Raw genomic sequence first — 11,947 nt, forward strand, 5'->3', positions numbered from 1 at the left:
GCAGGTATCTTAGGTTACTGTCTCGCCCCCCCCCCCCCCCCCCCCCCCCCCCCCCCCCATTTTCCCTCCTCCATCTTTTTTTGGCAGAGTCCCATTTTATCACGCAATGAATTCAGCCTGTTCTTGGTAAATCCCTGCACTCTTTTACACTCAACCTCTTGGCTGGGTTGGTGGTGCAAGACAAACATGTTCTGTTTCAGTAACTCGTAGTGGCCGTATAGCTTATCACTTACCGGTATCGGCACGACCAAATATATATATATATATTTTTATTTTAGTAGCCGCACTATCGGTCTGCATTTAGCCGGGTGTGACAGCAAGCGTAGCGCCGTGATTCCTTGGATCGCTTCTGCCGCGAAACGTGGCAAGAAGCGCGCGTCAGAGACGTGCCTTGTTGCTCGCTCTGGCAACCTACGGCAGGAGTGGCGTTCTACGTTCGGCGACCGTGGGTTTTGTCATGGACTCATGGGTCAACAAAGGCATTCCTCTACACGGTCACGTCTGATTGTCTCATTGAGTAAACCAATGCCCGGCCTGGCTGGAAATTCTCTTTGCTTCCTCGTAAACGGGATGTTGCCTTTGTCCAAAAACTACGTTGCCCGTGTGATCTGAATGTACTTTGGTCTGGGATACAGTGATGACAGATGGACCAAGCAGCTGCATGCATCATCAAAGAATCAGTTCCGATGTGCGATTCTGTTAGTTGCACATGAGTTGGTTTACATATGTAACACATTTTAATGACAAGTGATGGATCCAATTTATTTTAGAGAAGTGGTCGATGCGGACATGCAGTATAATATACATACATAACACAATTTAATGATACACAACTCTCCTGTATGACTGAGAAAATTTAAAAGAAAAATCGTGATAATGCACATATGGTTTAAATCGAAACAGCAGTACCCTGTAAGAAATGGTTTGGATGCCACGCCAGGTCACTGCTTGGCACATACATACGCAACTTATTCGTCAATTATATGTCTCGCAAATCATAGGACATTGCACTAAGATAGTATGCAAACCGTTTGGTGACATATTAAAATTTCTGCGTACTAGTTAGAATAACAAACTTTGTAAGACCTATTACAATTTCTTAATACTAATTGAAACAATAAACTTTACAAATAAAGTACAGTAGGAGGTAGGCGGACCACACGTGCTATTATATTTTATTTAATATTAGCTGAAATAGTAGACATGGGAAATACAATATACTCGGAGGTAGGTCAAAAATATTTGATACTAGTTGAAATAATAGAATTTCAAAGTACTGTACAATTGGATGGCATGTTACAATTTATTTAGTACTAGTTTAAATAATAGACTTTAGAAATACAATATACTAAGAGTCACCCCGAAATATTCAATACTTGTTGAAATAATAGGCATTAGGATCGTGACTTGTGTACGTTGTATTTTTTAGATGTACGTGACATTTGTTTTGAAAGTACTACGTCGAATTTTTGTTAAGATGCATGTCACACGTGTTTTAAAAGAAGTACGGGACACTATGTATGTGACATTATGGTCGTCAAAGTTGTACAGAATTACGAGAATGTGGGCAAAGGTTAGGCAGAACGTGACAGCCAAAAAAAAAGTATGACAAACAAACTATGCGCCACATTTATGCCCAAGTTTGGCAAGAAAATGACTACGAAAAATGTAGTGTATAGCTAATAAGGTTTGGCAAGCCATAATTATAGTGTACTGTGAATCATACATACACATATTAAAAAAAACCACGCGCCTAGCTACTTGCTGTCCGAGAAATGTCTTTGCTGTTGGTTGCAACCAAAAGTAATCAAACTGCATGTATACACGTTAAGGTAGTACATTTTTTTTAAACGAACCGGGTAGAAGAGCTGCCGATTATATTTTATATTAAAAAGAAGATGAAGTCTAAACTGGGAGAAAACAACAAATGAAAAAAATAACACAAACACCCATATGCCGCACCACACCATCGCACTCAACTCAACTTAACAACACATCAACCGGTTGAATTAGAACATCAACACGCGCCGAACTCAACACATCTCAAGTGGATTTAACTCCGCCGACAACAGCAGCAGAGCCGAAGCCTTTCCGTGGCACCCACCAACATTCACGCTCATGCAGTCGCTGAAACCTCCAGGCGTGATCCTGCGTTGACAGGAACCCGATAACAGACTGCACTGCACCGAGAAGGCCACCGCCATGCGGGACCCTCTGTTGTAGTCCCATTGCAACACCACACTCCACCTAACAGAGTGATACCATCAAATTCGAACCTCTCGCAGACTGCCTCGCAGTTGCCACCACGCGCGGGGGCCTCGCCACATCCACCATTGGACTCCGCCTCGCTCTCGTCACCTCGAAGAAACACCGCGCGCGGGGACGTCGCCACGCCCGCCACAGTACTCCACACACTAATGCAGTACATGTTCCTCTTGTAGACGGTGGTAACCGAAATACCCAATTATTTACTTTTGAGATTTAATTATTAATTGTTTGATCTCTCCTAAATTAAAGGACTCGGATTTATTTGGCCTTCTACCTCCTACGTGGTCATCGGAGTACCGAAACAAAGCCCCCCTCAATTATGTATTGGCAGCAGCAGTGAACTACGGCCAATGTTCCTGAATTATTTAAGCGCTTTTCCTTCAGATAAGTACTCTAGTACATAGCAATCATTCAAGCCCCTGATACTGATATGCGAGTGGTGGTGGCCTCATGCATTAGGTACCAGGATCATGTTCAGGTGTGGCGCATGACCAGTCAGAGCCCGAGATCATCCAAGTACGTGGCGTGACAGGCGCACGCTAAGTACCGCTCGCGTGGAATCGAGGCATTCGATTCAGGGACTGTAGATCAACAGGGAGCGTCACATTTACCGCCGTCCACAAGTGAAGTTCTGTGGACGAGGGCGTCGCGCGGGCGAGCTGCTCGGCCGGCCGCTCGCTGTCGGAGGTTGCGTCGACACCGGTGGACCGCCGGCAGTGGCTGCCGACGCGCCACCGGTTTATTTACCACCAGTCCTGGCCGACTGGCTGGCTCCTGAGCCCGTGCACATGTCGCTCTCGATCGGCCGGCCCTAGCGCGCGCGGCGGCAGCGAGCTCTCTCGCCGATGGCGTCTCAGGCGCTGCAGCGCGAGCAGTGCGGTGAACAGCCAATGCCTGCGCGCGCGGGGGCTCTGTGGCTGACAGCTCCCGCGCGTGTTTTACAGCTCACCGTTGCGCACTGTTGGCGGCTGTGATCCGGTTGGCGCACGCACGCGCGCGCGCGGGGGCCGCGGGGGTCCGTCAGCTTCGATGTGGCGCCTGGCCTGATCTTCTGAGCGTTAGTCGCCGCGCGCTGTCAAATCCTCCCCCTCCTGTCTTCTCGCGGTGTCCACTTGCTGTTGCAGGCTTGCAGTGCTAAGGGAAGTCAGCTGTTTGCAGGAAGGCATGGCCGGACGGGTCGCGAGTCGTGAACGAACTTTTATCCCCTGGAGCGCCAACGTAGAAGCAGTAGCAGGTAAGCTGCGTGAACTACTTGTAGCCTGTTGATTAGGGCTGGGCTAGGGCTCCTAAGGTAATTAATAGGGCTTATTATGATGTAGCCAAGCGCAGCGCTACCTCAGCCTTGAGCAGAGCAGGTTGCGAGGTCCGGGGGCTGCTTGTTGGTTTTCTGCTACGCTCCTTGCGCTCAGCCCGGCGCAAGGCCATCTGCCCATCTTCGTGTCAGTGCAGCTTGCTACTGGCTTCAGGAGTTCAGGTGATTATAATCTGACAAAACTTCTCTCTCTACCATTCTACCTTTTACTTTACAGTTACAAATAAGTAGATTTTCTCAAAAGTAACTAGGGAGCAGGCAGGGCTAGTGAACCTGCAACAGAAAAGGGTCGAGGAGGAGCACGCTTTTGCCACGGTCCAATGGTGTCAAACGACACTCTTGCTTTTCTGCGGGGCGCCCTCTGACGAATTGCACGTTCTGAACTTCTCATCCGGTCATACGATTGTGGCACGTTGGCAATGATTCACAAGCCCGACGACCATTTGGAATCCTAAAGGCCATCATCAAGCATACAATCAAAGCCTTTCAGGAAAGGTATAGTACATCAAGCAAATGGTTACCAAAGAGGACACTCCAATCCTTACGACACCTTTAGCGCACCAAATCTGCAGATCATCCAGTGCGAAGTAGACTTGTGACTTCACAGGCATGCACGCCGGAGTATTGCCGATGATCAAACACCAACTAAGGCAGACATCCCCGCCTTTTCCCGCGCGCGAACGATGTCCTGTTAGGCCAAAAGCAGCAGATCGACCAGATCACCCCCGAGCTCCGTCGTCGTCTCGTCTGGTCCATTTTCCATTCCATCTTTGGACGCCGAGGCGCCGTGCACGGGAGCGAACGCCGGCGGCCCACGTCGACACCCCCGAATCGCCCCCCGCGATCTCCCTGCCGGGACGGGGAGCCTCCGCGTCCTCCGTTTTGCCCCCTCTTTTCGTCAGCAGCCCTGCGTATAAGCGGAGGGGAGTATCAGGGCGTACGCGCGCGCCCTGTGGTTGGCTTATCGCTCGCACGCGTGCTCCGGCCCCGCCGCCCCGTCACGCCCCACTTCCCGGCCCGCTCGCTCGATCGTCCGCCAGCGGCTCTGCGGCCGGGCGCGGGCGTGTCCGCCGGCCCCATCGATCGCGACCGTTCCGACGACGACATCGGCGTCGACCACCCACCCGATCGACGCCTCGACCGGTCATGCGTCCTCCCGCCCTTCCCCACCACCCCGCCGGAGATTGGCAGACGCGGCCGGGCACTGCACGCTCCATGCATGCAAACGTACAGCGCTACAGCTACCGTGTAGCCAGCGCGCTCTGGGCAGCTGGCGACCCGTGCGCGGGACTGTGACGACTGGCCGGGGCGCTGCCTGTGCGGTGCCCCGACACGAAGACGTTGGGCGAACTATTTCAGGTTCCGGTCGTCTTATCACCGATCGAATGGTGGGCGGACGTACAGACAAGAACACGCAGCAGCAGCGATCCACGACAGTGGGCGCGCGCGCGCGCACGAGCGAGCGGCTGGCGGCGAAGTTACGTGCCCAGCAACTTGCCTGCCGATCGATCGGGCGTCGTCTTTTCATTCGACATGTGCAGCTTTCGTTGAAGAGCCTTTCTTTTTTCCTTCTCGCATTGCTGGCGGTCCTGCTCCGGTAGACATTCGCATAGTTCAAGGGATCCTGACCTACCGTTCCTCTCTGCACAAGTCCCTTTACCGCGGCAGGGCTAGCGCGTGACAGTGTGTTATTCCTTGTCATTCCTACGAGCTAGCCCCTTTCGTGTGGGGGGAGTGCCGTTGAATGCGCCCAAATCTTCCTGTCGGCAAGTCAGATATGATGACAGGGATTCAGGGAATATATGAATATAGGCCACATAACAGCATTGTCAGATCTGTATCTGTGCATCGGCACCGCTTTACCTGCACTGTGGCATATAGATAGGCGTGTTGCATGTGATGCGTGAATATACATACTTGTACACGACCAGGTGCAATGTCTCACGGATTAAAATGAACTACTGTTATATTATGCCCTATAAAAAGATATTGTGTGTGTATATATATACATACATATATAAATGAATGATCCATATTCTTGTAAAAAAAACTATTCAGACATCTGATGAGGTAAAGTTCTCGAGACAAAATATACGACATCTGATAGAGTAAGTTATTGCATTGTGCTTTTCCAGTGCGTAAAGACCAATTTGATAAAGTGGGGTTGAATTAGGTAGTCCGTGTCGTTACTGTCTTCTTTTTTTCCTTTTTCCCCGTGCACAATGCAGTGCTATTGGTCTGGCAAACTTCCCCGGACAGGACATCCGTCTACTATCTGTGGCGTATGCCTGCATTTTACAGGAACAAATCTTCAGGTTAAACAAATCTAGCCTGTTTTTAGTGCGTTCATATGAGTAAAGAGCGATGAGTAAATTTAATTGACTCGACAGCGATTTCAAATAATCTATTTAACTTAGGACTTCCAATCATTGCTTTCCCAGCTCCTCTCCGAGAATCGTATGCCATACATACCTAGCTAGTGCTATTATTTTAGCACAAAGCTAGACATGTATGACACGCAGCTGCGTTTTCAGGTCACCAAGGAGCAGCTGGCAGCTCACTTTATGATCCGGGAGAGCAATTTAATCTGGCTGATGCATTCCATCCATCCCTAACCTTTCGCTTTATTCCTAATCCTCGCAGTCGTCATGGATCAACAGCACTTTCGCATGCAAATCTTCCTGCAGGGCCGCCTCACCAATCTGTCGCGTCACAGCAGCCCCGCTCGCCACGAAGAACGCCCGGCCTAATTTGTTACGGCCACTAGGCTGGTAGCTAGGCATACCGGTTTCTTGATGTAAACCGCGATATGACACTAGCTAGAGTGACATACCTAATTCTCGTTCTACCCCCAGGCACTTTAGGTGGTTAACACGCTGCATACGATGCTGGACCGACCTGCCTGAAATCAACCGCGTGACGTTGCTATCAGTGCGTTTTCGCCGCTAGAGCCTCCTCCTTTAGCCCGGCCGTCGCCCTCCGATGGCACCCCACTACCACCCCCGGTCCTTGTCCGCCGCTCGCTGCCTCGCTCTCGCTCGCGCGGACGGACGGCGAGGTGGACGGGTGCAGCGCTGGAAGCTGAGCCATGGCAACGCCATGACAGGTCGAGCTGTCACTCACTCGCATTGCCGCGCTGACGAAGGGGCGGGTTCCGGAGTTTGGACGTCGACGAGGCGTGGCTCCAGGCACTGCGGCTGTGGTGGTTGATCCGTTTGGTAGCTTGTTGGAAATCGTCGTGCCTGCCGGTGGAGTGGCGTGTGCATCTCCTGCATTTCTGATGGATACAGACAACTAAAAACTCGCGCGCTCGCTCACGTCCCTGCAGTACCGAGCACTTGATTCTCGGAGGGCTTTCAGTGGCTGCCATGCGTTTCGGAGGATGAGATAAAGCCTCCTGCAGCGCAGATAAGTGAGCGATCCATGTATCTGTGATAGGGTAGGTTAGGTCTATATTTGCTACCTTTTGTTTTCTTCTGATTGCTGATGGCTTCTCCTACGCGCCGAAGACGACAGGCTTGTGTTGTTGTCAGTGTCATACTGTTGCTGATCATATGAAGAACACTGACGGTTATAATTTATCCATGCATTGTGCAGGTACCAGCCAAGTGCAGGGTATAGCATACTAGCATCATAGCACCAAATTTTCCCCACCACTTTCTTCATGCTCACTGTAGCCTGTAAAAACAGGCGAACCTAATTATTGTTGTAGAGGTATCCTGAGGTAGTAGATTGGTTGGTGGGAGATCGTCGGACCTAGAACTTGAAGGTAAAAGTGAGGACACAAGACACGGATTTATACAGGTTCGGGCCGCCGGAGTAGCGTAATACTCTACATCCTGTTTGGAGTGTTGTATATTGCGCCCTGCGCTTAGGTGTTGTTTGGTATTGATGATTTGGTCCTCTGTTGTGGTTTTACGAGATCTTCACCTACCGATCTAGGAATCCCTGCCCTCCTTCCCAGGGGGCGGGATTACTAGTCGGTTACAAGGAGGAGGTGCAGGAGAATTCTAATAGGAGTCCATCTTCTTCCTTCCTTGCTAGTACTGAGGATCTATCCCCGACACTAGCCGAAGATAAGTCAAAAAAGTAGACTTTTTGCAGCAAATTCTTTGGTCTGAAATCTGCAATGGAAAACAAACCCGGTATATGACAGCAATAGCCAATACAAGGTAGGTCTGCTCCCTGCTTTTCTTTCTGATAACCTTTTTCTATTATGGAAAAATGACACAAAGGGCAGAAAGCACCTATACGCAAATTTCATGTAAAATTCAAAAAAAAAACGAACGTTATAACCTGTCACTTCGAATCAGTTCATGACCAAATGTCATGATTGCTTTTGACAAAGCATGCCAAACATAAAGGATGCTTTCAGATTTGTGTGTTGTGGGAGCGGGACTGGACAAACAGTACATCCAGAGACTTTCAGTATCCTGTGGGAGCATAAGCTCCACGACTAAACCCTTTTCTACAGCCACATATGACCTGAAAGTCATTCTTCTCGTGCACAAACGTGCCCTGAAGCAAGCTGTCAGCATGATCCGAACCAGCATACTTCTACAGTGTCAGGTGTTGTCAATAGTTCCGACTCCAAGAACAAAGTACTCCAAAAACAGAATATTGTTAATAGTTCAAGGCCATTCAGTTTGGGGGCCATATCCGAGACGTCGTTTCATTCCACATCACCTTGGATCAGCTAGAACGGTTTTAGGAATAAGACTCTCTGGACCTGATACAATGCGGCTGAGCACAACCACTGTTTGGACATTACTGTACCATACAGCCACAAACAGTACTCTTTAATAAACAGACTGGAATAGGCAATGTCCAAGAACGCTTGCAACGATGGAACCGGAAAATCAAACCAACGTACTGAGCATACTTTTCTAATGTTGTTTTGTAGTTTTATCTGGATAATCCACGTCGTCATACCCTAGCCACGGACACAAATTGTCTGTATATTGACATGAACGTTGTAGCAAATTTTGTTCTGCGTATTAATATGGGAAATCTAAGTGCCTATTGCGGAGTGGTGTCCTGAATCGCACCACTTGCTTGCATGGTTTCATTTCTAGGAACATAAAGGAGTTGTTTGGATGGTTCTCCTTAAAAGCACATTTGAACTTTGAGCATGAAAGCTCTCCTAAGAGATAAAACCACAAATTCTAATACAAAAAGATACCTAAGTTGGCAACCATCCCCCACTTTGACACTATTTTTTGGGTTAAGAGTAGTAGCATCTCTTGACTGTGACAAAACCTAGTCTTGATAAGGATATCGGGTCGGGCGGGCCAAACAAAAAGGATGACAGCAATCTCGCGAATTTTTTTATTTTTTATTTTAGTATTTTGCAAAATTTATGTTAAAAAAATTTACAAAACCATATATACCACCGTTTCAAATGGCGGAAGGTGCACTGTAGCAACTTACCGCCAGTTGAATCGGCAGAATTTACCTTCCCTGGACAGCACAATTTCAAAAAACCATAACTAATTTATATGAACTCGAATGAAAATAAATTTTATATTAAAATATTTACAATTTGTAGTTTAAACTTTTTTTCATTTGGATCCATCTTGTATCGATTATTTGAGCACAAAGATGGCACCAAATGAAAACATTTTGAACTATAAAGTTGTAATCTCATTGAGAGCTACAATTTTTATATGAAACTTATCTCTATCTGAGTTCATATGAATTAGTTATGATTTTTTAAATGTGTACTACCCACTTTCAGATCTAAAATTTGATTTTTAATTTGAAATTTGTGTCGGTTATTTGAACACCAAGATGATATCAAATGAAAAAAGTTTGAAGTACAAAGTTGTAGATTTCGTTGAGATCTACAATTTTCATATAAAATTTATCTCCATCCGAGTTTATATGAATTAGTTATAATTTTTTGAAAGTATACTGCCCAGAGGAGGGAACTTACCGCCGGTTCAACCGACGGTAAGTTTGCAACAATGTACCTTCCACCGTTTCATTTGGCTATAGCCGTTTCAAACGATATAGATTTGTAATTTTTTAGGATATATATATTTTTGCAAAATACTAAAATAAAAAATATAAAAAATAAAAAAAATTCCATCTCGCTCGATAGCCTGTTAGATTAGTCTGGTCCAGCAGCCCATTCTACTTAGGCCCAATTTGGAACAGAACCTAGGGTCGTGTAGCAGACGGACACACGGGCCGCGTGTGATGATGTGATGACCAATCTTTGCGCTTGCGTGCACGGCAACCCATCATCATCCAACGCAACTGACGCAGCTACCTTGCCTATGGTTGCCTCGTTGGTGCCGGTGCGATCAACAGTGGACATGGATGCAAGGGATGCTGTTGCAATCATCATCAATCCCTGTCCGAGGCGGCGAACGGATCAACGGCGTAAACTTCGGTCCATGGACTTTTATGCAAAATCCCAAGCCATTATTTTTCAATTGACAGCTGTAGGAGGGCCTGCTTGCCCCTAGCGGCTCATTTCGAATGGGAAGTTTCGCCGATCCAGTCAGCCTCAGAAGATCCGCGCCGCGATGTCAAAACCGTGGAAAAAGTTACGAGTCACGACACGTTTCTCTCCCGGTCCACCCTCTCTCTTCAGTCTTCACCCTGCGCCCGCGGCCGTCCAGTGCAAAAACTCCAAACTGATCAAATCCTCCTCCTCCGCCGTTGCCTCCCCCCTTCATTCCCTAGACCTGCCACGGAACACGCGCGCGCTTCCATTCCTAGCCCACGCCGAAGCGAAGCACGCCACCGGCCGCCACCAAGGGTCTTCCCTAGCACTCATCCTTGCCGTCCTCGTCCTCCTCTTCTCCAGGGGACCGCCGCGTAGCAGAGATCCGCCCGCGACATAGCCTGACTTCTTCGCTTGCCGGTAAGGAATCTCTAGCTTCCTTTCACGGGTTGTTCGGAGAGCAAGCCCCGTTGCGGATGATAGATAGGATATTTTCTTTGCTAGTATAAGGCTCTTAGCAATCGGATCCGGATCTCGCTTGCTGGGATGGATGCTCCGATCCACCCATCAAGCCTGCTGCTGCAGCGTGATTCCGTGTCAGCGGCGGAAGGATGTGCGGATTGGGTTTAATTGGCCGCGAAACTCGTGTTATCTTATCTTTGACTCGCTGTAGAAATCCATCTATTCTTAGCCTGCGCAGCTGGTCCGAATTAAGGTCAACGGATGGCAGGATAGGCAGGCTGGCCGAATCTTGGCTATTACTGGCTGTCATGTGCGTGGTGGTCGTCGAAACGCAGATCGTACCAAACACGAGCTAATTGAATAAGTGAATCAATTATAGCATGGGTAGATGGTATTAATAAACTAAGGGGGAACCTCCCTTGAGGTTGTGGGAAGAACCAACCGCTGTCTCGTTAGAGATCAATTAGTTCATCAGAGGGACTAAACTCTAACGAGGCTAGAGGTTGGTTCTTGAGGCCAGACGGAGATTGTTCATACCATCCGTTGTTGTTTCTAGTTTTCTAGCGTAGCTGCTTCAGTAATTCCAACTTGTTCAGGGTAAGTTGCTTTGCAAATTTTTTAGCCTTGTACCCTTGTCATATGTTGTTGAATTTCATGAACCTAATAAAATGGAGGGTTGGTTCCCAATTTCTAGTTTGGATAGGGATTTGTCCTGTATGTCAGCAGGCCAGCCATATTTATTTGATTTGACTATTAGACAAAAACTAGCGCAATTACAAGACGATTCAGATCTTCTTGTCCTTGGCCTCGCCCCTTTCTAGTCATGTGAGGGGAAAATATATGATGCAGATAGGACGTTCTGCAAATTCCTTTCACAGTAGAGCATAGAAACTTGTTTTTGCTTCTTTTGTCCATGTGAACTATTTAGAGTTTGAGACACTGCTTTGCCTTGCGATCAGAAGAATATAACATCTACGCACCTTTGATTTATCTCAATTGATAGAACAAATCATAACCAGTTAATCCAACAGCATCATGTATATGTCAAGAGTGAAACATTGTCTTGTTTATGCTTCATCCACTGAAATTCACACATTATATGTGAGTATTTTCTACATATACACGAGTGCCCCCCTACCTAATGCAAGGATGTAAGTGTAACTGCAGTTGAGAAAACTTCCGAGTTCTGAGGATGCTTTGAGTCTGTGATCTCCTGTCTTGGTAATGTATAAAGTAAATGCAGTGATAATTTCAAAATGCAGATTCCTGCTACTGTTTCCTTAATTCCAGTTAACCTAAATTACTAAATTTGTGCTTCAGGTATGATTAAGGTCCACTTTTCTTCTTGAATGTATTGTTGGTTCTAATAATACTGAGGTAGTATTATCGCTGTGTGCACTTTGTATTGCTACTGGGATGACAATATAGTAGTTTGGACCTTGTTGGTTAAT

This window comes from Setaria viridis, chromosome 1, assembly GCF_005286985.2.
Source record: "Setaria viridis chromosome 1, Setaria_viridis_v4.0, whole genome shotgun sequence".
Lineage (NCBI taxonomy): Eukaryota > Viridiplantae > Streptophyta > Magnoliopsida > Poales > Poaceae > Setaria > Setaria viridis.